This window comes from Prionailurus viverrinus, chromosome D4 (assembly GCF_022837055.1).
Source record: "Prionailurus viverrinus isolate Anna chromosome D4, UM_Priviv_1.0, whole genome shotgun sequence".
Classification (NCBI taxonomy): domain Eukaryota; kingdom Metazoa; phylum Chordata; class Mammalia; order Carnivora; family Felidae; genus Prionailurus; species Prionailurus viverrinus.
The window spans coordinates 80145203-80169757 of NC_062573.1; the positions used below are offsets into that span (position 1 = coordinate 80145203).

Below are 24555 nucleotides of genomic sequence, written 5' to 3' on the forward strand. Positions count from 1 at the left end.
AAAACATCAAAGATACATATTTCACACTTTTTTTGTGATAGCAGATACACAAAAAAACGTTAGAAAACCTAAATAGAAACAAACCATCTTCATAAAGGGATAAATGTTACTCTCTCACAGAACACTAGCCAAATTCTGCACAGCAAAGGAAACAATCAACAAAACTAAAAGGCAACCCATGGAATGGGAAAAGATATTTGCAAATGACATATCGGACAAAGGGCTAGTATCCAAAACCTATAAAGAGCTCATCAAACTCCACACCCAAAAAACAAATAATCCAGTGAAGAAATGGGCAGAAGACATGAATAGACACTTCTCTAAAGAGGACATCCAGATGGCCAACAGGCACATGAGAAGATGCTCAACGTCGCTCCTCATCAGGGAAATACAAATCAAAACCACACTCAGATATCACCTCACACCAGTCAGAGTGGCCAAAATGAACAAATCAGGAGACTATAGATGCTGGTGAGGATGTGGAGAAACAGGAACCCTCTTGCACTGTTGGTGGGAATGCAAACTGGTGCAGCTGCTCTGGAAAACAGTGTGGAGGTTCCTCAAAAAATTAAAAATAGACCTACCCTATTACCCAGCAGTAGCACTGCTAGGAATTTACCCAAGGGATACAGGAGTACTGATGCATAGGGCCACTTGTACCCCAATGTTTATAGCAGCACTCTCAACAATAGCCAAATTATGGAAAGAGTCCAAATGTCCATCAACTGATGAATGGATTAAGAAATTGTGGTTTATATACACAATGGAGTACTACATGGCAATGAGAAAGAATGAAATATGGCCTTTTGTAGCAACGTGGATGGAACTGGGGAGTGTGATGCTAAGTGAAATAAGCCATACAGAGAAAGACAGATACCATATGTTTTCACTCTTATGTGGATCCTGAGAAACTTAACAGAGGACCACGGGGGAGGGGAAGGGAAAAAAAAAAAAAAAAGAGGTTAGAGTGGGAGAGAGCCAAAGCATAAGAGACTCTTAAAAACTGAGAACAAACTGAGGGTTGATGGGGGGTCAGAGGGAAGGGAGGGTGGGTAATGGGTATTGAGGAGGGCACCTGTTGGGATGAGCACTGGGTGTTGTATGGAAACCAATTTGACAATAAATTTCATATAAAAAAATAAATTAATTAAAAAAAAAAAAACAGAACACTAGCAAAGTGTCTTTGTGGAGCCTGTACTAAATTGGAAGCTTTAGATTTAATTCCAACTCAAAATCTGAGACCATAAATATGAAAGGTCACTTTTTAGAATTTTAAGCGACATTGTCTAGAAAGTGCCCTTTATTCTCTTTGTGATTATTTGTGCATCCCTCCATCCCTCCATCCATGGGACATGGGGCAGGCGGGGGTGACACAACATGGCAGAGCAAAGGAAGAGACTGGTAATCTGAGCACTAAGCATCAGTCTCTTTCCACACTGGTTCTCTTCCCACAGGTAACAAGTGAGGGAAACAGTGACAGGGTCAGGGGGAGTGAAGACGCAAGTAAGGGAAACAGTGACGGGGTAGGGGGGAGTGAAGAGGTAGGTAAGGGAAACCGTGACAGGGTAGGGGGGAGTGAAGAGGTAGGTAAGGGAAACAGTGATGGGGTAGGGGGGAGTGAAGAGGTAGGTAAGGGAAACTAACGGGGTAGGGGGGAGCGAAGAGGTAGGTAAGGGAAACTGACGTGGTAGGGGGGAGTAAAGAGGTAAGTAAGGGAAACAGTGATGGGGTAGGGGGGAGTGAAGAGGTAGGTAAGGGAAACAGTGATGGGGTAGGGGGGAGTGAAGAGGTAGGTACAGTTGAGACAAGATTCACCAGGAACTGTTAACTATTAAAGCAGGGTAATGGATAACGGGAATTCATTTCATTAGTTCATCAAACTATTCTATTTTTACACAGGTTTACATTTTGCCAACATAAAAAAGTTGGGGGGCGGGGGGTAAGACGGTAGACCTGCTCTTCAAAATCTTTTAGAGCTCCTACATGTTTTCGTAAACATGGTGGCAGTACAGACAAGTGATAATACTAAATTTAGCCTCTTTAACTTTTTATTTATTTATATTTTTAATGGCAGATATACCAGGCGCTCAAGTTCAAGAAACGCTGGCCTACAGGTTGCTAAAATGTGGGCACATCGGACTCCCTTCAGACCCGAACACCTGGGTATATCTGCAAGTATGATCATTTAACCAGCCTTTGAGGATGGAAAGTAGGATTAGAAATAAATATTATGCATATAATTATAGAAGTTCAAACAGAGAAAGGTAGTTTTTGTTTGTTTAATATTCCACAGCAGTTCCTGCTTCCTTAACTTAAAAACGTTAAAAATACCTCATACTATATTATATTATATTATATTATATTATATTATATTATATTATATATTTTGTACCATTTTTGAAGTATTCCAATACAGCTACAATAGCCTCAAATACTGTCAAACTGTACATTTCCTAATGGATGACAGGCACATAATGCTGAACATGTGACACTGAACTGAAATGGAAAATACGATTTTGACATCGGTACACTGAAAATCTCATTCTAAAAATATCAGTATGACAATCTATTTGTCAAAATAACAGAGTTCTAGACAACTTGATTCCATTAGTAACTTTTATTTATCTAAATAACCTCTCATTTATGTCTTTCTGCATATACCAAATTTTACAAATAAATGCAATTCATAAATCCATGATTAAAGGTGACTAGATAATGGCAGAACACGCTGCCACACAGACGTGACATTGTGGTTTCACATCTGGGACACTGAAGAGCATTTGATCACAGACGCCGTCATCCGCAGATTCTCTCTCGGTTTAAATCACCCACACAGGCAAAGCGAGAGTGTAACCAACAAACTGCCATCTAGCTAATTCTAATTTCCATTTGCCCATTAATTGTGATTTTTTTCTTTTTTTAATGTTTCATGTATCGATTCTTTCCGAATTTTTAGGACACGTTTTGTTACGAGCGTTTCAGAAGGCTCCCACTTGGCAGCAGGGAGGGTGGGCCTGCACGTTTTAATATCCGCTCCCTCCGCAAGAGAAAAACTAAACCAAACTCAAAGTGGTTTTTGAAAGAGTCTCTTACTCTGCTTGTTTCCTTCTAGAAAACAAGGTTCAGTCAAATATATCTCAAAGTAATGTATAAGTAAAAAGGCTATATATTCAGGGCAAAGCACGTAAAGTAATAAAAGGCAAAAAAGGGAAAGGCAGAAAGAAAAGGACAGTGTAAGGGCAAATATAAGCAGCTAGGACTCTTCAGTAAAGAAGACAGGCTAGCGTCAATTAGGGTGTCAATATTATAAATCTATACAGCCACACTTGAAGACATACACAAAATCTACTTCTGTCAGATTTTACTCAAATGTCACCTTCTCTATCAGGTCTTCCTAATTCCTATTTGAAACTGCAACCCCTCATCACCCATCCTATGACCCCTCTTCCTTTCTTTCTGTTTCTCCAGAGCATCTGCAACCGTCTATTATAAAACTCATTCATGTTGCCAACCCCCCCATCCCCAGTTCTGTGAATGCAAGCCCCCCAAGGGCGGGGACCCGACCAGTTTTGTGCACTGCTGTCTCCTCCACACGATGGGTGCCAATATTTGGTCAAGAAATAAGTGGATGAATACACAAACTGAAAATGAGCTTGTCCACCGGAACGGATTCTAAAACCGAACGGAGCCCCTGGAGTCTAAAAAGAGGGTCTCATCAACTCGAGACGGTAGTCAATGAAAACACAAAGGTTAAGAGGAGAGCTGAGCTGGAGGGACCTATAGATGACAGTTCATATTTAAAAACAAAGCTTTTCCAGGGGAAAGTCTCTGCAGTAGACATCAAAGCAAATAACCGTACCTTACAACAGTGCCACCCTCAGTGGAATGAATATCAAACGCAAACACAGACCTAACCACCGTAATAATTCTGTGCTGATGCCACCAGCTGCGTTGGGGTAAGCTCGGAACTCGTGTCCTGTCTCTGCACTTTTGACATCCCAAAAGGAACAGTGACACTCGGTAGCAAAAGGTGAAACTCAAGAGTTTGGGGTATTCGAAGCAGCCCCCCCAAAAGCAAAGTTCTCACAATGCCCCCCACATTTCTCCCATAACAAGCAGCATTAGGAATTCCCATACCCTGCCACAACCAGAAAATAGGAGAAAGGTACTGAATCCTAACAAGTCACTTACCAACTTTTGAAACTAAGAAATTAGTCCTATTAGACACTAAGGAAAATCCCAGGCCAGCCTAAAATTTCATGCACACACCCATACATAGGTATGTACATGCACACACACACACATACAGATATGAAATTCATGTATACCTACAGAGTTACTTCACAAAATGTCATTTGAAATGGTGAGAGGGAAAGAAACCTAAGGCCAGCCCAAAACTACCATATGATGCTGTATAGGAAGAAATATACAAAATTCATGAATTTATGACATTAAGTCCAGTTTTGTTTTGTTTTGTTTTGTTTTTAATTTTTTTTTTCAACGTTTTTATTTGGGGACAGAGAGAGACAGAGCGTGAACGGGGGAGGGGCAGAGAGAGAGGGAGACACAGAATCGGAAGCAGGCTCCAGGCTCCGAGCCATCAGCCCGGAGCCCGACGCGGGGCTCGAACTCACGGACCGCGAGATCGTGACCTGGCTGAAGTCGGACGCTTAACCGACTGCGCCACCCAGGCGCCCCACGTCCAGTTTTTAAAAATACGAAGTAAACAAAGGTGCCTGGGTGGCTCAGTCGGTTGGGCATCCAACTCTTGATTTCAGTTCATGATCTTGTTGTTTGGGAGACCGAGCCCGGCATCAGCTGATGCTCCAGGCTGACCGTGCAAAGACTGTTTGGTATTCTCTCCCCCCGCCCCCCACCCTCTGCCCCTCTTTCTCTCTCAAAATAAATACACTTTTTAAAAAAATACTACGAAGTAAATCCATTTGGAATAAAAAACTGCATTGCTCTAATGGTCATTATAAAATCAAGGTTAGACAAAATCAAAAATGGTTAAATGTTTTGGTTTTTTTTTTTTAGTTTATTTATTAGTTTTGAGGGAGACAGAGTGCAAGCAGCAAAGGGGAAGAGAGAGAGGGAAAATCCCAAGCAGGCTCCCACACCGTCAGCACAGATGCAGAACTCAAACTCAAGAAACTGTGAGATCATGACCTGAGCGGAAATCACGAGTCTGCCATTTAACCGACTGAGCCACCTAGGCGCCCCATTAAATCGGTTTTCTGTAATTTGATTAGAGATGAAGATAATCTGAGATTTAGTAATTACTCATCGATTACTTCTACTGGGAAAGTACATTGGGTTTTGTGCTGAGTTAAAGAAACCATTGTGCCGTCTTCTGCCCTCAGGAAGCTTATAAACAATTTGGAAAGATCCAATGTTTACAAAAATCTAAATCACAATTCCCAATCAGTGCCAGGGTTGGTAAGACCTTCATCAGAAGTGAACTCACCAAGTTAGGAACCACTCTAATTTAGGAAAGATGAATTTAACTAGGGTGGGAAACATAGCCTAAGTACACTAAAGCATGAGAACTGTGGAGAAGGGAAAGGCCAGGGCAGAATTCAAGTGACCCTAGGGGAGTAACAGCAATCGCCACGGACTCAGCACTGAAATGTCAGACACAGTGCTGTTTGCCTGTGTCCTGCGATGTGATCTTGGAAACGATCTTTTAAGGTCGATTGTATTAGCCCTATTTCACAGAGTTCAAGTAATCTGCCTAAGGGTAAACTAATAATCAGTAGCAGAGCTGAAATTCAAACCCAGGACTGGTCATTCTGAAGTCGGGCTCTTACCCAATCACACACCACCATACGCCAGGCTGGCCAGAAAAGAGAATCTACAGGGCAGGTGGTGAAACACAAACTTGAAAATGTACACTAGACTGTAAGCTTCTCCTCGCAGCACTGTGGTAGTTTCACAGCACTCAATACATATTTCTTACATGATTTTGATGAGGAACCCTAAAAGATGCTGAAGAAGCCTAAAACTCTGGGCTATCTGAAAACATCCAAAATACCTTCTTTTTAGAGGATTTTATTAATCCATATTTAGAAACACTTTAAGTAAAATTTTAACCAGATTGTAATTTCATAAGATACTAAGAATATATTCCATGTTTCAGATTCTTCCTCTTTACATCCAACAAGTACAGCAGCCTAGTATTTAGTTACTACAGTAACTGAATCTCTGCATTCAAATCTCAGTTGAAGACTTCCCAGGATCTAGCTAGCGCTCTCTCTCTTAATATGAATTACACTCTCAATACTTGTATTTTTCGTTCCAGCCAGTAGGTTCACCGGCAGATCAGGAATATAGTTAACTCTAAAAGGAAATGATTTGAATCTCCCCCAGCCCCTCCCAAAAAAGAAACAAAACAAGCAAACAAACCAACCCTTTTCTTCATTTAACAGAAAGAAAATTGTTTAATGCACTGTATTCTCAGTCTCTCCATTCAGATGAAACAACAGCATTAGATTTTTAAAAACTGCTCAAGACAGAGAATGAGGAACTTCCAGGCAAAGTGCAAGAGCTAACTAATATTTCATCATTCCTTTGTTTATCGCACCTCCGTTTTTATTGAAGGTGAAGATAAATCCAAAGGGAACAGTTTTACAAGAAAGGTCTGTCCATGGGGACTTACCTTGTTAAGAGCAAATGACAAATGGTTTTCCCCTATAGGAAACCTACTCCTGTTTTATATAAATGTATCCTTTCAGCTCTGGTACCACAAATGAGGCTGGGAAGAGCATCAGATTACTGCTAGAAAGTTCATTTGTTTGCTATTTTCTTGGTCTGTCTTCGATGGGTCGTTTCAAATAACCAATAGGGTTGGTGCTCCAATTGGGCACCTTTCTCACAAAACAGGATACCAAAACTAAGTGTGACCTCATAGATGTACTTACATAACACACACACACACACACACACACACACACACACACACACACGACAAAATCTTGGTAATTACTTATTCCTGCCAGTCTCCTACTATTAATCAGTAAACAGCATATCCTTCCAAAAATCCAGATTAAGAAAACAAGAAGTCATACAATAGCATGGCTGCTGGGGCTGCCTCTGGTTGCTATGGAACACCGGGCAGGCCCCTGGCTCATTCCGCCGGCTCTCTGAGCGCTGCAACACCTTTAACGCCCAGCCTGGGCAAGTCTCAGCTTGTACCACCGACATCAGCGGCCAGCATTTCACTTCTGTCCTGGAAGAATGACCTACAGGAAACACTGTTTCAGTTTTTAAAATTAATAATCCACCGGATTTTTACAACAATCTTTAGAATGATTAAAATCACCCTTACCCTCAAAACAGTAAAGAGGTGCGTGCCCAGTGGGAGAATTATTTACACGAATACATTCATTACGACACAGGTCACTAACATGCAGCAACCAGCAAGGAGAAATACAACGATAGGGATAAAAATATAACATTCCTTTTAAAAAAAAGTCTAGCAAATATATTTCCCCTTAATATACAGCCTACTTGTGATTTGGGAAAATATTGAAAAATTTTATTTCTATGTCGTTCTAAAACAAAGTAATTAAGGAATGGCCAGTATGCCAAAACCTACAGCTGGAAATAATAAAAAATTAAGACATTTACTCAAACCTTACACAATTATAAAACTTTAATGCTTTTTCTAGAAAAAAAATAAAATAAGGGGGGTGGAGGGTGGGCAGAGGAGGGGATTGGCCTAAATAACCTCCAAAATCTGTTCCAGCTTAAAAGTTCGGATTCTAAAATAAAACATCCTAATTATGTCTCCACTGGAATCCCACATATTTGTGCCATTTGGAAGCATGTGTAACTCCAGCGACAGACTTTGTCACCTCTTTAATCTCTCCCGGAGCAGCCTGGATGCCCCTCTGGGTCAGCTGTGCAGAGACAGAGGAAGGAAGGGGGCTGAAGAGGAAGACAGTAGAGCAGTTAAACAGAAACAGGTAGAGAGGCTGGAGGTGATCCCCTGAGGGAAGAAGGCACTTATCCTAGGGGGTCTGAGGTTCCAGCTCCAGACCCAAAGACCTAGCGGCTCCACAAAAACAGGGTCGGGTTCTGAAATACCAATTCCTGAACAAAGTTCTTCTATGGTGTTCTTCCAAATTAGAATATTAAGTTGTCTGCTAATGGGGAGTTATTCCCATGCGGAGTAAGAGGACCAAGATTACACTTTTCACATTGGAAATGGCTTGTTTCTAAATGACGTCACGTGACATAAATGGAACGGGAGTCAATTTTTTTTTAACCTTTCAACACTAGAACTAAATTACCAGTGCTTTTATTGACACTGTATTGAATGTAAAATAATAAAAATCACAGAAAACATTATTACAAATAATGTTTACACTGATGTTGCATTAAGTTCGTAATAAAATCCTCTATAAATATTAATGAAATTAACACGTATTCCATCATCTTTTGTTTTGCAGGGTTACATTTGTTTTGTTCAAACACTGGCTAATTAAGCTTTATAGTGGCATTCTCTTGTATACGTCACATCTTCTATCTGCTTTTGGAAAGCTTAAATATGTGAGAATCTGATCATTTAGATGTTACTAGGACCTATAACTTAGATATTTCCTAATGGCAGAAGGAATTAACTACAACCCTTGGAGAAAAGAAATGGTATTTTAGCTATGGGATCAGATCGTTTAATTAGTGTATCACTTTACCACTCTGTCTGGCTAGCAATAACCCCGTAGTAGAAATATTTTAAAAGACTGCCAAAATATTTTATGAAGTAATATACATTTCTATGGAACCTTCTGGATCAGAGAGAAGTTTAGCAATTAAAGTTACATAACCAAAAAATGCAGGCGTTATTTAATGTAATGAATTTACTCCTTCGTGCCTTATTCATCTAATTAAACAACAAGAAAACTCTGCTTTCAAGTAACGAGATTTAGGTCTACATTTTGTGCTGTTTATTAAAATGCCATTAATCATTGTTTGTTATACATATTAGTCTGCTCATTACAGAATAATTTCCAACATGAATAATGGATTTTTTTTTTTTTTTTGGCTATAGACTCTAGCATTGGAAAATATGCTTCTTTCACACCTGACTTCAGTCAACATTAACCTGCTGTGACTGATGTCCTAAGTTATCAGGACATCCACTGTCACCAATGGATGGCTCTCTCTTTATAGATAGGCCATTACATCCCACAACCGAGCAGCTAACTCTGAAGGGAGTATCTTAGTGGTTGGTCTCTTCTCTTGGCAACTTACAAAGTGGCTTGTCACAGTTCATCCAATCTCCCTACACACAAGTCAAAAGAGTGATGTACAAAAGACAAACACCGTTGCACCTCTGAGGGGTGTGTCTCACACAGCTGTCTTCCTGTGTCCTGCAAACATGAGCTGCTGTCCTTGGGCTTGCCGCCTTTATAACGACAGGTCAAATTTCAAGTAGGAGAGCCTGGAATTACTAAGCAAAACACCTGACAAATAACTGAGAACAAACTTCCTGATTTAGAAATGCTGTGCTGAGAAAAAAATAACAGGAAGATTGATGAAGATCAATCACTCTTAAATATTTTGTCTTCAACATAATGTAAGCATCTTTTCAAGCCTACATTGAGTCTTGGTCAACAAATTTAATTTTTTTCAGAGAAACACAGAATAAAGAGGGGTTCAAGTTTATTTCAATAAACAAATATTTCAAATGGTATAGCTTTAAGAATAGACGGTACTAATTATTAAATATGTGTGATGAGCACAGGGGGTTCATTATGCTTTTCTCTCTACTTCAGTATGTTTTAAAAATCCCAAAATAAGAAAGTTTTAATTATATATACATACATTTATAGTGTACAGTTTTCCACTACCTATTGGCTTCCCAAATGGAAAGTGCTTTAGATATCAGATATGCTAATGAAATCCCAGCTGAATATATTCATTTTGGATGTTTCACATATAACTTCATAATAATAAAATAATTATGAGGAAATGGACACATCTCAACTTCATGCTTTTCTATATACAACATGAAGTAAAAGTACAACCCCAAGCAGTAACAAAGGTCCCACAGACTTACGATAAATATTTTCATCAAAATATTATATTTTCAACAAAGTACAAGCGTCTCCTATTAGTTAAAATCACAATAAGGCAAAGACAATGACTGTTCCTCCAGCCAATTATGTCACCATTCGTACTTTGATTTATCCACTTTATCTTAATCTCTCTTCTAAAAGTCTCCACTAATTTCATCTAACTGCATTTTCAGTAACTTCTTCTACCTTTCCTTTTTTGGGCTTCAAGATTCCCAAATATCAGCTCTTGTCATCTTTGTAGACTTCCACAATTTCAAACATTAAATAATATGTTCACGTAGCTGGGAATATGTCATTTTGGTCTAATACTTTATTTCTCTCTCTTCTTTCAAAATGCTCCCTAAGGGGTGCCTGGGTGGCTCAGTCGGTTAAGCGTCCGACTTCGGCTCAGGTCATGATGTCGCGGTCCATGAGTTCGAGCCCTGCGTCGGGCTCTGTGCTAACCGCTCAAAGCCTGGAGCCTGTTTCAGATTCTGTGTCTCCCTCTCTCTCTGATCCTCCCCCGTTCATGCTCTGTCTCTCTCTGTCTCAAAAATAAATAAACGTTAAAAAAAATTTTTTTTAAATGCTCCCTAAAACCCAATGGAAATCTGAGTCTTCAGGATTCCTAAATTAACCAAAATAGTATTGGCCCTAAATACAAATTGATATAAACTCTTTAATTCCTCACCCAAAAATAAAGCTAAAGGGCAATAGTGGAGAACTACAAGCTTACAGACAAACGTACCCAATTCTCTGAGGCCTCTCCTAGCATGTTTTTGAATCAAATATCAGAAATAATGTTAACAGCAGTGGTGGTAATATTGTTAGATACACTGAATATGGCAGACGGGGTTTACACAGCCCTTAAAATGACCCTTCTTTTTCTCTACACCATACTAATCATTTAGTTCATACTCTACCTTTTCCAATTATATGATCCTGCCCCGATTTACCCTCATTCTTACCCCATTCCTTCAGATCAAGGTGTTGTTCTGGGCATTGGGTGTCATCTCTTGGCATTCTTTCTAAGGCCTGTAAACCAAAAGGTAAACTGGAACTTCCAAAGCTCATGTATAATGCATCACACAAGACCGTGCTGTGGGATTGGGAAATTCCAGACAGCAATGTGAATTAACAAAAATATAGTAGAATAGAGAAAGCTATTTTCTCCAAAAAGGAAGCTTTTACTGCAAAGTTGATCAAGGGCAGCAGGACTGGAGGCGAGTGAAGTTTCAGGATCGCTACGATGACCCTCTCTCACATATACTCCGATCGACATCTCCGGTCTGTGTCACCTGTGTTTCTAGCAAAACTAATAAATGCCCAAGCAGGTCTCATGCAATCAAAATATTAAAATGCATCCCCTTCCAATTTCCGAAACAAAATTCTACCTCACTTCCAAGCCATATGGCTCTCAAACCTATGCTGAAATAGAAATCCACATCTATTATAGAGCTCTACTCATTCAACATTATTTAAAAGGTTTTAAATTTCAAAACTCAGCAGACTTCTAAAAATAAAGGAACAGATCAAATGTTGATCCAGCCACATAATATCTTAATCTGCTATAATTGGAAGGAATTACAATTTTTGTCTCTAACTATAATTAATTCAACTTCGGCATTCATGGCCTTTGTTAACTAAAGGTAGTCTCTACAAACCATCACATAATGTGAGGCACTATAAAAAGTTGTTTCCCAAATCACACAATGGTCATTCAAAGAACTTAAGTTAAATATTTCCCCCAATATTCCTTGCTTCGAGAAAACAGCAGTGGAGTGGTTCCAATACCATTACAAGATGTGTGCAATGCAAAAGCTAGCGGGCAATAGTCCTACTGATACAAGTTCCAAAATTGCAAACAAAACATAAATAAAAATGACTTTCTAAAGGTCTACACACAAACACATATATGGACAAAACACAATATATAAGCCAAATTTCATTTTTCTTAACGTAGGTACACCCCACAAACATAAAGTAACTTTATACACAAAATGTTTTAAAACATTCTTTAGAACCATGCAATACGATCCTGACATAAAACAAAGAATCTAACTTTACGTGGTGTCTGTGTAGTGGGTTTTCACTGTGGCTCGTCAAAATACACATTGTACATTTAAAATGATAAAGGCGTTATTAAGATCACTAATATAGTATCTCTTTGTGTGTTTTTTATTAATGACCTTTACACTGACACTTCATTAAAACTCATCTCCAAGACCGTCACCAGATATAATCAGATGCCAATCGGCGAAAGCCTGATGTGACAGATTATACTCTTTGGTTCTTTAAAATGTCAGCCTAAATAGGCACAAGGGGAAAAACCGAGGTTCTACTGCAAAAAATACTTTCAGGAAACAATCTACCCAAAGCAAAATGTAGAGAGGTAGATGTAAGGCATCATTTCCATTATCTGCCACACAGACTAGATCTTCTCAATACTCCTTTCTTTTATTCCCACCTTTCTAAAAAGCTGTGCACAACCAAATCACAATACAGGCTCCGTAGAAGGATATCACTGCATATCCACCAATGTACTAAGGGATAGACATAGATAGATACAGTCAGCCTTTAGGAGGAAAGGATCACCGACAAACATAAATAAGACACCTATCCTCACAAAAGCGCATATAGTCTGCACAATACTACAGCAGAAAAGGAAAGAGAACTGGGAAGAAACACTGGATCAGCTGGGCCACCTCTGGCTGCCCCTGCCCATGCCTCCAATTCCCACCCTACCCCCACCAAAGGTTGGCAGTCCAGGAAAAATAACCGCACAGAGTACGCAATGCACAGGTGTTTAACAATGCAAACAGGATATGATTTGTAAATGTATCTCTTCTTCCTGCCTCTCTCCAGTATTCTCCCTCATCTACCTCCTCACAAATACAGCAAAGAAGAGAGAAACCTTAGTGACAAGCAAGGACTTTCTAAAATGGTTTTGCATATTAAAACAAACTAAGCTGACCAAGACAAAACAGGGTCAGATACATGTTTAAGAATGATAGTTAGGGGTGCCTGGGTGGCTCAGTCAGTTGAGCATCTGACTTCGGCTCAGGTCGTGATCTCACGGCTCATGAGTTTGAGCCCTGCGTCGGGCTCTATGCTGACAGCTGGGAGCCTAGAGCCTGTTTCAGATTCTGTGTCTCCCTCTCTCTCTGCCCCTCCCCTGCTCACACTCTGTCTCTCTCAAAAATAAATAACCATTAAAAAAAATTTAAAAAAAGAATGACAGTTATTACATTTGAAATTACAAAATATTAAAAACCACTGGAATCGGGATGCAGTTCACACACTTAACTAGGTTTCTATAAATCAATAAAAATGACCATTCAAAAAAGTAGTCTTAAAAGCAACAATTACAATCTTTTAATCTCTCATACGCTTATCAGATTGGTAAAAGAGGGGACATCCAGCAGAGCATAAGACTTATCTTGAACTCATGCAAAGAATGCTTCCTTCCACACTCTGCAATGCTCTACAATCTTGAGTCTGGTTGCCACATTACCATTAAAGTAAAATGTTATGAAAATGCACACTTCTTGGCCAAAAGACACAATATTTTTCCTGCCATCAAACCTGAATTTTTAAAAAATGGTTATGTAAACATAAACAACACTCGGGGCGGGGAGGGGGAGCAGTAGGGATCACCAATGGAAAAGACAGAAAAGAATATGAGCATGAGTGAGGGGGAAGGCCCCCCCTGAGCGGGGCCCCAAAGTAATCCAAAGGCACTCGCCCAGACTCCTTGACAGGACTTCAGTTCTTTTCAAAAGCAGCTGAATAGCATGAAGAGAAGAAAAAGTCAAGGCTATAATAACTGGGGAACAAATGCTGAAAAATGAGATAAACAGAAATCTAAATTTTTATTTCTTTTGATGGGACAGCTCACATTATCCTCCGTCCCTTTCTCTCCCTCCGTCGAACTGCCTGTCCACAGACTTGGGAAATTATGTCCTGTTTTAAATATTTCATTGGTGAGCAACAGGCAGGAGCCCCAACTGTCAGACTCTTGTCTGGCACACACACACAGAGAGGAGCCGGCTCGGCAGGAGCTCGGGCTGTGAGACTCAGCTAATTCCTATGTGGGTGAGGAAACCAGGGCACTTGGCCACCGCTCCCCACGGGGGCCACCGAAATGGTGGGACCTTCTGAGGCTGGGTCAGTGGTGTGGCCGTCGTGCTAGACCCAGACTCCGGATTTGCTTTCTCTGCTGTTCTCACCAAAAGAAAGAATGGGCAAGCACAGGCTAGCCTTTCAGTCCATCGGGAAAGGAAGTATCAATTCCCGGCTCTCTGTTATTGGTAACATTTCCCTTTGGTGCCAATCTCTCCACGGAAGCACCGACTACTGCTCAGAGGGCTAGAGAGATCGCACAGGCCTACTGCTTCATTTTACAGATGGAGAAACTGAGACCCAGAGGGTTTACGTGACTAGCCTAAGGTCTGGCACTTAGTGGCAACCTGAGTACCAGAACAGACCTTGCTTTCTCTGCTTTATCTTCCTTCGGCTGGCACTTTTGAGGGCTTTGTTTCCCAGCCCCATCGCCCTCTCTTCTTTCTCCTTCCACATTCCTCCTCAGCAATGTCGCCCATCACCAGCTAGTACACCTTTACTTCCAGGCTAGCTGCCTCGCTCTTAGTTTTCCTGGGCTCAGCTCCGATTAGCCCTTACCCATTTTTGCCTCAACAGGAAGCATCAACATCCTCTGGTGGTCCCGACTGGGCAAAGCAAAGGCAAGCGGTACTGAAAGGGCATTACGGCGTCTCTTAAGAGTCGTGAGAAAGAAGTTTCCAGGGATTAAGAGTCAGCAATGGACAGACATATGTGATGTGCAAACATAATCTTTTGGGGCTGGACTAGACATTTAAACTCAAGTGCTTAGCCAGAGGCCAGTGCATAGCCAAGACGAGGAAGGGAGCCTCCCGGAGCAAAATCATGCTCAGGTTACATCATTAGTGCAACAAGGAGATGCGTTTGTTCAAGAGGGCAGTCAGACAGACAGAACTCGTAAGAAAATGACGATGGTATAACCTTGCCGCCTAAGTCACGTTTCCTAGCTTTTCCCCATAAGTTCCTTTTAAAATGTGTGCGAAATTCACTGAAGAAAAGATGCAGAGGAGATGGCTGAGCTGAGAGTCTGCTTATTTTATATCTATCAGCCTAATTATCTATAAAAAAGAATGGAAAGGGAGTCATATAATTAAACACTTAACAGGGATGGGGAGAGTGAGAACAGGTGAGACAAGGGAGGCAGGCAAAAACCCACTATTTATAAAAAGGCTTCAGGGAAAAAAAAATGAGGCGCAGTACTGAGTAAACTTTAACTGGGATGTATAACTCACATTTCCAGGTCAAGAAAGATCAGGACTATCTAGATCACTCTAAAACGAAACGAAAAAATCATTGTCAGTCAAAATGCTTAGGAAAAAAGACACATAGCAAATTACTAAATAGCAACTTCAGAGATAGTAGCCGACTAAAATGTTTCTTTAAACATCTCTAATCGCCAAAGAAAGGGAGCCAAAATGACATTTTTTCCTCTATAATTTCACATTACGTTTTACTGCATAACATTCCAAGGTTGCTTTATAGCTCAAGATTAGGGCTGGCAAATTATTCCAAAATTACTTGTTGCTATAGGTCCACAAATGGTGACCCCACACATTTCTCTGCCCTTAGAGAACAATTCCAAGCAGTGCATTATGAAATTGTAGAATAATTCTTTGATGAACTCATCTTTATACAGCTATTTATTGCCATTATACATTAATGACAACATTTTATACAAAGTCTATAAATACAGTACAAAATGTTCTCAAATGAACTCATGTACAACGTGTGCAAAAGAAAATATAAATTGGGCAATGAAATGGACAATGGGAATCCTCTAAGAGAACATGAAATGCTGCATTATTAGTTCCCAGTCTGAGATCTCTGGACCAGGAGAGTTGTCCAAATGTAGGAAGGGGCGCCTGGGTGGCTCTGTCAGTCGAGCGTCCGACTTCAGCTCAGGTCATGATCTCACACGGTCTGTGTGTTCGAGCCCGGCATCAGGCTCACTGCTGTGAGCACAGAGCAAGATTAGGATCCTCTGTCCTCCCCCCCCCACCCATCCCCCACTTGCACATGCTCTCTCTCAAAAAATAAAGTAGAAACAGTTTTAAGAATGTAGTAGAAGGGTGCCACTGTTGTAAGGCTGCAGAGTTGAACTAAAATACAACTTTGGGCTAACATCCTATTAATCCAGTGGAATAGCAAGACTGGTTATCAAAAAGTAATCCAAACCTGTGATCGATGTTTGTCTTTATTTTTTAAAAGTAGGGGAGGAGAGAATAATTATTTAATGAGGGCAAAATCTTTCAACACTTAGGGGCCACTGAAGTGATCAGGAACATATTAAAAGAATTCTTAGGTGGGAAAAAGATTTGAACGGGCATCTTCTCAGTATTCTCCAATAGTAAGAATCAACGCATATTGATCATGTATTCTGTATCAAATACTGAGCAAAGCATCTTACAAGAATTATCTTTAATCTCCACAAAACCCCACAAGGCTGGTAAGGTGGATCCTGTTTTTCAGATGAGAAAACTGAGGCAAGTTAAGCTCAATAACTTGTCCAAGGCCTCACAGCTAATAAGATCATCTGAAATCTGACCCCAAAGCCTGTGTTCTTAACCAGTTTACTTATCCCATCAATTTATTTAAAGAACAAAATACATACCAATTTGATACTCTAAATATATTTCAATTTTTTTAACTGATTTGTTTTCATTAAGTGCATCCTATACTTTGATATGAAAAATAAAACTTCAAAAATAAAGGTTTTAAAACATCATAAATATACTTTAAAAATCTTGGGGCGCCTGGGTGGCTTAGTCGGGCAAGCAACTCCAGCTCAGGTCATGACCTCATGGCTGGTGAGCTGGAGCCCCGCGGGGCTCTGTGCTGACAGTTCAGAGCCTGGAACCTGCTTCAGATTCTGTGTCTTCCCCTCTCTCTGCCCCACCCCCGCTCACACTCTGTCTCTCTCTCTCTCTCTCTCAAAAATAAATAAACATTAAAAAAAAAAAATCTTAGTGGCAGAAACTAACTGGTAAACCGTAAAACCACACTGTAAAAGAAAAATGCCTAACCTATTTTAACAAAACTAGTATTTAAAAACAGTTGCTCTCAGGGCACCTGGGTGGTTCATTCGCTCAGGTCATGATCTCACTGTTCCTGGGTTCAAGCCCCAGCTCCCTGCTGACAGCGCTGCTTGGGATTCTCTCTCCTCCCCTCTCTCTCTGCCCCTTCCCTGCTCTCGGGTACACCATCAATCAGTTATTCCCTCTTGATGTTTCTGGTTCTTTGACATTCCAACACATGAAGTACTTACTATCTCTTATAAAGGTACTCTGAAACATATCACATTTTGCTGATTGTAGTTAAATATGGGATAATAGTATAGATCAACCCATACATCTATTATCTGAACAGAAAAGCTTATATGATAGACCTTTCTAAGCTTACTTGAGAAAGACGCTGGCTACCCCTGTCTCAATGTTTGTCTTTTGGAGTATATACTGCTGACAGAAGAAAGTCAATGATGCTAGAAGGGCCCAAAGACTGGATTCTATAGTTCCCCTTAAAAATTCTCGCTACACTAGGGGCATCTGGGTGGCTCAGTCAGTGAAGTGTCTGACTCCGGCTCAGGTCATGATCCCGTGGTTCGTGAGTTCGAGCCCTGCATCTGGCTCCGTGCTGACAGCTCAGAGCCTGGAGCCTGCTTCCGATTCTGTGTCTCCCCCTCTCTCTGCCCCTCCCCAGCTCACACTCTGTCTCTATCTCTCTCAAATATAAATATGCAACATTAAAAAAAAAACAAAAACCTCACGCTAAATGCAGAGAAAACAATACCCAACCACTTCTAATTTAGAAGTATACGGCACAGGGCAAGTCAGAAAATCTAAAAGTTCTTAGATAATAAAGCCAAATTAAATTTTCAAACAAGACTACTCCAACAGCATCAAGTGGGGGCTGAATTCTCCAGACAATTTTAATATTATTACTGTTCTTGATTCAATTAGTCCAACAACTATTACTACCACTCACATGTTTGAGGTAGTTTTTTTAAAAATCATACAATAAAAGCATAGCATTAATTATGCCATACAAAAATGTTTTAAGAATATACAATATGTAGGGGTGCCTAGGTGGCTCAGTCAGTTAAGCATCCGACTTCAGCTCAGGTCATGATCTCACAGTTCATGGGTTTGAGACCCATTGTCGGGCCCTGTGCTGAAAGCTCAGAGCCTGGAGCCTGCTTCAGATTCTGTGTCTCCCTCTCTCTCTGCCCCTCCCTCACTCATGTTCTGTCTCTCTCAAAAATCCACAAACATTTAAAAAAAAAAAAAATATATATATATATATATACACACAGACAATACGTTGATGTGTGCCAACAACACCAAATCTACAGAGCCCAGAGCCATACTGCCCAAACAGTGTGATTCTCAAGTTAACTGAAATTTTTGAGAGACAGATACACCTGTGTACGAACAGGACCAATGTCCGTACCTAAAGGACTAATGCCGACATTCAAACTATGCCAAACAGATCAGTCTTGATATTTTATGTTGTGCTAATATATATTATCCTAGCCAAACAGAAAGAGGCTCTGATACAAAATTGCCAATTAACATAGTATATTAAATTTAAGCTCCATAGAAATAAGGCTATTATATGCTTGAATGCATATATAATTAAAATTTTTTCTTTAAATAAAAGTTCTAATCAGTTCACATTTGTGGTGATGATAATCTCATTGCTGCAAACAGCATAGCACCCCCTGGTGCATCTGTTATAAGATGTATAAAATTACCACAAAAAAAGGGATAGAATCAAAGTAAAAATGAACCTTAGAAATCAATAGGTTGATACCCTTTTATTTACTCTGGTACATATTTTTAAACATTAATGCTTAAAAACAATTTGCATTTAAAAAGACCACTTAAAAATGTTACAGAAACAACTAACTGGAGGAGGTCAGGAAAATGTTTTCAATTAAAAAGATTTAAAATAATGAACAAACAAAATACTGGTTTCCAACATTTACCACTCATTAAAATAACGCTGTCAAAAAAAATTCTTTAAATATGACATCACAAAAGTTGTCATGTTAACCAAATTTCACTTTATTTAAATCTGCTTTGGCTTTTCGTTTCAGATAAACCTGACTGACGGTGTAAAATGTTCCAGAGTACTTTTTTCTGGATTCAAAGTGAATATACGATTACTTTTAAGAATTTTTAAGTTGTTTTGTGAAAGGATTTACAACTTATACAGTGTGAAAATAGAATGATAATCAGAAATAAAAGTCATTTTAATTAAATTACGAATCTTAACTTGAATAGTTCAAAACTTTTACTTAAAAAAAAAAACTTCCTAGGAAAATAATTAACTCCGAAAGTATATTTCACGAAGGACAAAGCAAAGGATGCCACCTGCTTCAGATAGCCCTTTGTGAACCTCTACAAGTCCCAACACAATGCGCTAGAAATGAAAATGACACCTGTTTAAAGCAGCCATCTGTCCCTAACAAGCTGGATTTAGTCAAATCCACTTAATCTTGGATTTCTAAAATATGGGAACACTATGCACCTGTGAACAGAGAGGAACTTCAAATGTTCTGCCACGGCCACTGGGAATCTATACCAAACAGTTAAAAGCAAATGATTTCATTAGGGAAACTAAGTTGGGGGGGGGGGGTGGTTGTTGTTGTTGTTTTTGTTGTTGTTGTTTTTAAGTAACTGGAAGTGGAGCATTTTTGCCCAATGTTCAGTATAAAAACAACCAACCAGCAGGCTCTTTATAATTTAAAGGTTTACTTCCTTGAAGACTCTTCACAATTTAAAAGCTTACTTCTTTGGTTATTGTTGTTTCTTGTAACATAGTCTCACTAAAGATGCCAAGAACAAAGTAACATTCCTATAAGCCCAGTCAAGAAAAAAAAAAAAAAATTTAACTCTTCTCACACACGATGCTATATACCCCCTTTTAAACACACACACACACACACACACACACACACACACACACACACATTCCATCTACCAATTTCTTCAGTTGGAAGCTTAGAGAAAATCACTCACATCAACTTCCCCAAGAATAAAACATGTTACCGAAAGTAACATATCATCATTTAAATACATTGAATCTATCTTGACTAATAGTTCATTCATTTTCTGTTAATTTTTTAATGGGAAAAAGTCTACCATATTGAACTTGTTTAGGGTAAAAAATACCTGTTTAGTGTTAAAGGATGTTAAATGAATACATTATAAACCCTGTGAGTCCCTGAGTACAAGACTACCTGAATACTAGAGAAACAATGTATTATTTTTTTAATTGGGCATAACTAGCTCATATAATGAAAATACTGTGGAATGATGCACTTTACAAGTGCATTTTAGCTTAGGATATTATGCGTGTAAATGTACTGCATAAATATGCCCACACCATTTAATGCAACTTACAGGCAAAACAATCAAAAAGATGTAGAGAGGCATTATGACGCACAATGGATCACAGATATTTAGCTACCGGAAACAAGTTACAATTAAGACCTATTTTAACACTTTTAGTTTTATAGCATGGTCACTTTCACAGATTTTAGTCTAAAAACTGAGAACATAGGAGAATGCCAATACGTACTATAGTACTTCCAAGGAAAACCAGCACAGAGAGAAGAAACTAAATGCTAAGTATTCATCCTTGTGTTAAACTTTTAAAATTTAGCCCTATGTTAGTACTTCTGGCGACAGTTTACTCAATCCATATGAATAATGCTGACATACTTGAGCTCAAAGCATCTCTAACAGCAACTTTTATACCACCTAAGTGCTTTTAAAAGCGGGTAATAGAATTCAATTTAAGTTCTGCTCTCAAATCAACTTGTAAATGGAAAATCTCAATTAGAGAAAACTTGAGACAGCTGTGACAAGTGAAATGCCTCGAACAAGTTCTTGGACATTGCAAATAAAAATATTAAACCATAATATTATAGCATATAATCAACTTGGCTGAAAACCTATTATGTAAATGGCATAAAGTCTGAAACTGTCTCAAGACAGCAAAACTCCTACTAACTTTGGAGAGAGTTTATGGGACCCAGGAGCTTCACCACCCAAAAGTGTTCAGCCATTTGACACTCATCTGAACAGAAAACAAAAACAAAAACAAATTAGTATTAGAAATTTGCATGGAACCCAGGTTGGGGAATAAATACAAAGAGATTGGAGCGCTCTGAGAAAGACTTGTTCACAAGGAAATGAATTGAAAGAGAAGTTTGTTTCTTTTTTTTTTTTAACCCCAACTCCCACTTTACAAAATATTAGCCTTAATGGCGTTACAATTACCCAACCTGGTCATTGACAATCTCAAGAATAATTAACACTGTCACATTATTCACAGGCTGCTCTGTTAGGTAAATCAATATGCATTTGCTGTGAGAAAGAAGACTGTTTAAACACGTTATTTTAAAATTCCAAATTAGAAACTTCAATATGTGCAAACAGAACAGTACATTATACGTCGTATCTGTTTTAGCCCACGTTCATTATGAAACCCTTTACCCAATAACCTCCCAATTAAACGTGAGGCTGAAAAATGAGCAAATTTACAGGATCTGTAACACTGGGCTCCCTCTAACCAAGAGCCTACTACTTGAGGATTAGTAAGTATTCAAAGCTAGAGGGGGAATAGATTTTTTTTTTTTTTTAGAAGAAAGACTTAAAAAGGAAAAAGTTGTCTCTCGTCAGCAGGTTCCAAGTCACTGTCCAAAGAAAACCCAAAGAGTAAACAAAAAAGCGTATGTTAAGTACACACATGCCTAGATCTTAACAACCACAAAGAGAGTGAAATATACACACGTTTCAAGTTGAGAAGCTTCATACATTCTTTATGAACAACTTGACTTCAATTTCAACTCTCAAAGGAAAAGGAACAGAGAAGATGAAGAAGGGGTAAAAAAAAAAAAGAAAGAAAAGAAAAGAGAAACTCTTTAAAGTGCTCCAACTGTCACAAATAACACCGTAAACTGAGTTCTCACAAGGCTTCCTTCGGTCCTGTCCCTGTTTATCACACCCCAAGTCTCCCAACCACAATGAAAATTGTCAGCACTCTCCACTGCGGGGAGGGAGGTGCATCAAAGTGGAATGGAGCCTCACGACCACCCCTCCCACCCCCACAGGAAGGATAAAGCACTGTCAATAACTACTAACCCAAGTATCACAGATGCCCTGCATCTGGTTTAAATCACAAGCGCGCGCGCACACGCGCACACACACACGCACACACACACACACACACACACACACACCAAAAAAGAAAGAGAGCGGGGAGAGACTTGTTTTAAAAAATCTCTCCTCCCGGGCAGCAAAGAGCCCAGCGAAGAGGCCCCTGGTTTCAATGTGTGTGCAAAGGGTCGGGGGGTGGGGGTGGGGGGGGCGGATAGGAGGAGAAGCGGGGGGTTGGGGGGGGTGGGGAGGGAAGAGTGCTGAATGGATATTAAGACTGTTTGCAGCACAAAGAAAACACAGTTTTAAAAGAAAAGAAACAAGAAACAAGAAACCGTGCAGCCGATGATGGCCAAAGGAGAGCAGCCCATTTTAGCACAAGGCAAAGAGGGGCGACGAGCGGAGGCAAGGGGCGCTGGGAAAAGTTCCCCGTCGTCCGAGGGTAAAGACAACGAAACCCGCAAGCCAGGCCCCACAAGTGAACAACAACAACAACAACAACAACAACAACAACAACCACCCGCCAGCTCTGGGGTCCCCCCGGCACGCTGCCGCCTGTTTCGGTTCTGCGACCAGCAGGAAACGAGCAGCTCGGGGGAAAGGAGGAAAAGCGGAGAGAAAGAAAGCCGGCCAGCCTCCTCGCTTCACCTGACCCTCCTGCTCCGAGCCGGACCTAGGGCAGGGCTCCGCCGTCCGCGCCGGGGACCCGGGGCTCCCGCTCCCGCCCGGCTCCGCAGCCCCCGGCGCTCCCGCTCCATCCCTGACGCGCGGCCGCCCAGGGCCGGGGCGGCGCGGCGCCCACACCCCCGAGCCAGCCGCCGCGCGCTCGGTCCATTGTAAACACGCCGGGGCGCCGAGCCCCTCGGCGGCGGCGGCGCCGCAGCGGCAGCCCCCGGTGTCAGGAGGGAGACCCCCGCACAGCCACACTCGGCTCGCGCACACGGACACACACACACACACACACACACACACACGCGCGCGCGCACGGACACACGCGTTCACACGCAGCCACACGCTCCCACACACATGTACAGACCGAAGAATATTCACCTTGGCTGTGGATTATTGTGGTGTTGTTGGTGGGTGATGGAGATGGTGGTGGTGGGGAGGAGGAGGAGGAAGAGGAGGAGGAGGAGGAGAGGAGTAGTTGTTGTTGATGGGTAACAGTCGCCAGGACTACGGTGACTATGGCGCTTGATTCACAAGGCAACGGTTGCTATAACTCACAAAAGAGAGAGAGAGGGAGAGAGAGAGAGGGAGCGAGAGGGAGAGGGAGACACTCGCACGGGGAGGGGCGGGGAGGGAAGAGGGGAGGAGGCGGGCCCGGCGAGCCGCCGGAAGGGGCGGGCTCAGCACCGTGACGGACAGCCCCGACCCCGGGCCGGTGTTGGGAGGGGCGGAGGGAGGAGTGCGAGGCGGGGTTCCGAGCGAGGGCCCCGGAGGGCTGCGCTTAGGTTTGGCAGGGGCTGGGGGTCACCCCAGAGTCCTGTCGGAGGTGCGCTCGCTGCACGCGCCGACGAGGCAGCAGGGGAGGGGGGCTTCAGGGGCGTGGCGGTGCGAGGGGTACTTTCTGTGTGACGAAGGCTGCCAGTTCCGGCAGCCGGCTTTGTGCAGAGAAGCCCCAGAGCCGCGAGAGGGGAACGACTAACCCGGGAGAGGGGCTGTCGAGGGCCATTCCAGACACTCTTGTGGGGAGACCAACTACGGCGTAATAGAATCCACTTTCAAGAGCGCGCTCCTCCCTTTTTTTTTTTTCCTGGCCTGAAACGTCATTTCCGGGGCGGGGCGGACGGAAGGTCCCGGATGTGCCGCCGCTCGCTCGCCCTTTTTTTTTTTTTTTTTTTTTCCTCTCTTTTCTCTCCTCCACCCCCCCATCCCCCCGCCCCTTGGTTTGTGAGGCGCCGGCCGTGCTGTGCCCAGTTGCATCCGCCTCCCGGCTTCTGGCGGCTCCTGGAGGCTTCGAGGCTCCGGGGCCCGCGCCGGACTGGAAAGTCCGAGCCGCCCGCGCCCTCCTGCCCGCGGCGCTCCGGTCCACTCGCGACTCGGAGGAGCGCGGGCGGCGGGGTGTGAGCGAGCCGCCTCCGCCGCCATCTTAGAGCCAGCGAGCCCGGGGCGCGTGTGGGCCGCGCGCCGCCTCCCGCTGTCCCGCCGCGGCTTGGCGCGGGGACGGCCGGGTCCGAGCTCGCGCGGCCCCCGCTCCGGAGCCGGAG

The 24555-nt window shown here is 41.7% G+C and overlaps 1 protein-coding gene across 9 annotated transcripts in view; it reads right to left on the reverse strand.

The window, feature by feature from the left end:
• Positions 1-24016, reverse strand: part of RFX3 (regulatory factor X3) — a 288688-nt gene extending 264672 nt beyond the window's left edge. For 6 of the 9 annotated variants that reach the window (XM_047830023.1, XM_047830028.1, XM_047830019.1 and 3 more), the window contains exon 1: positions 23396-23629. The gene's annotated coding sequence lies outside the window, so the exon portion shown is untranslated. Of the gene's footprint in view, positions 1-15412; positions 15452-22993; positions 23016-23395; positions 23630-23994 lie in introns of those variants that run through there. The other 3 variants (XM_047830022.1, XM_047830025.1, XM_047830024.1) reach the window with 3 other exon arrangements.
• Between the last annotated feature and the right edge of the window lie 539 nt (positions 24017-24555).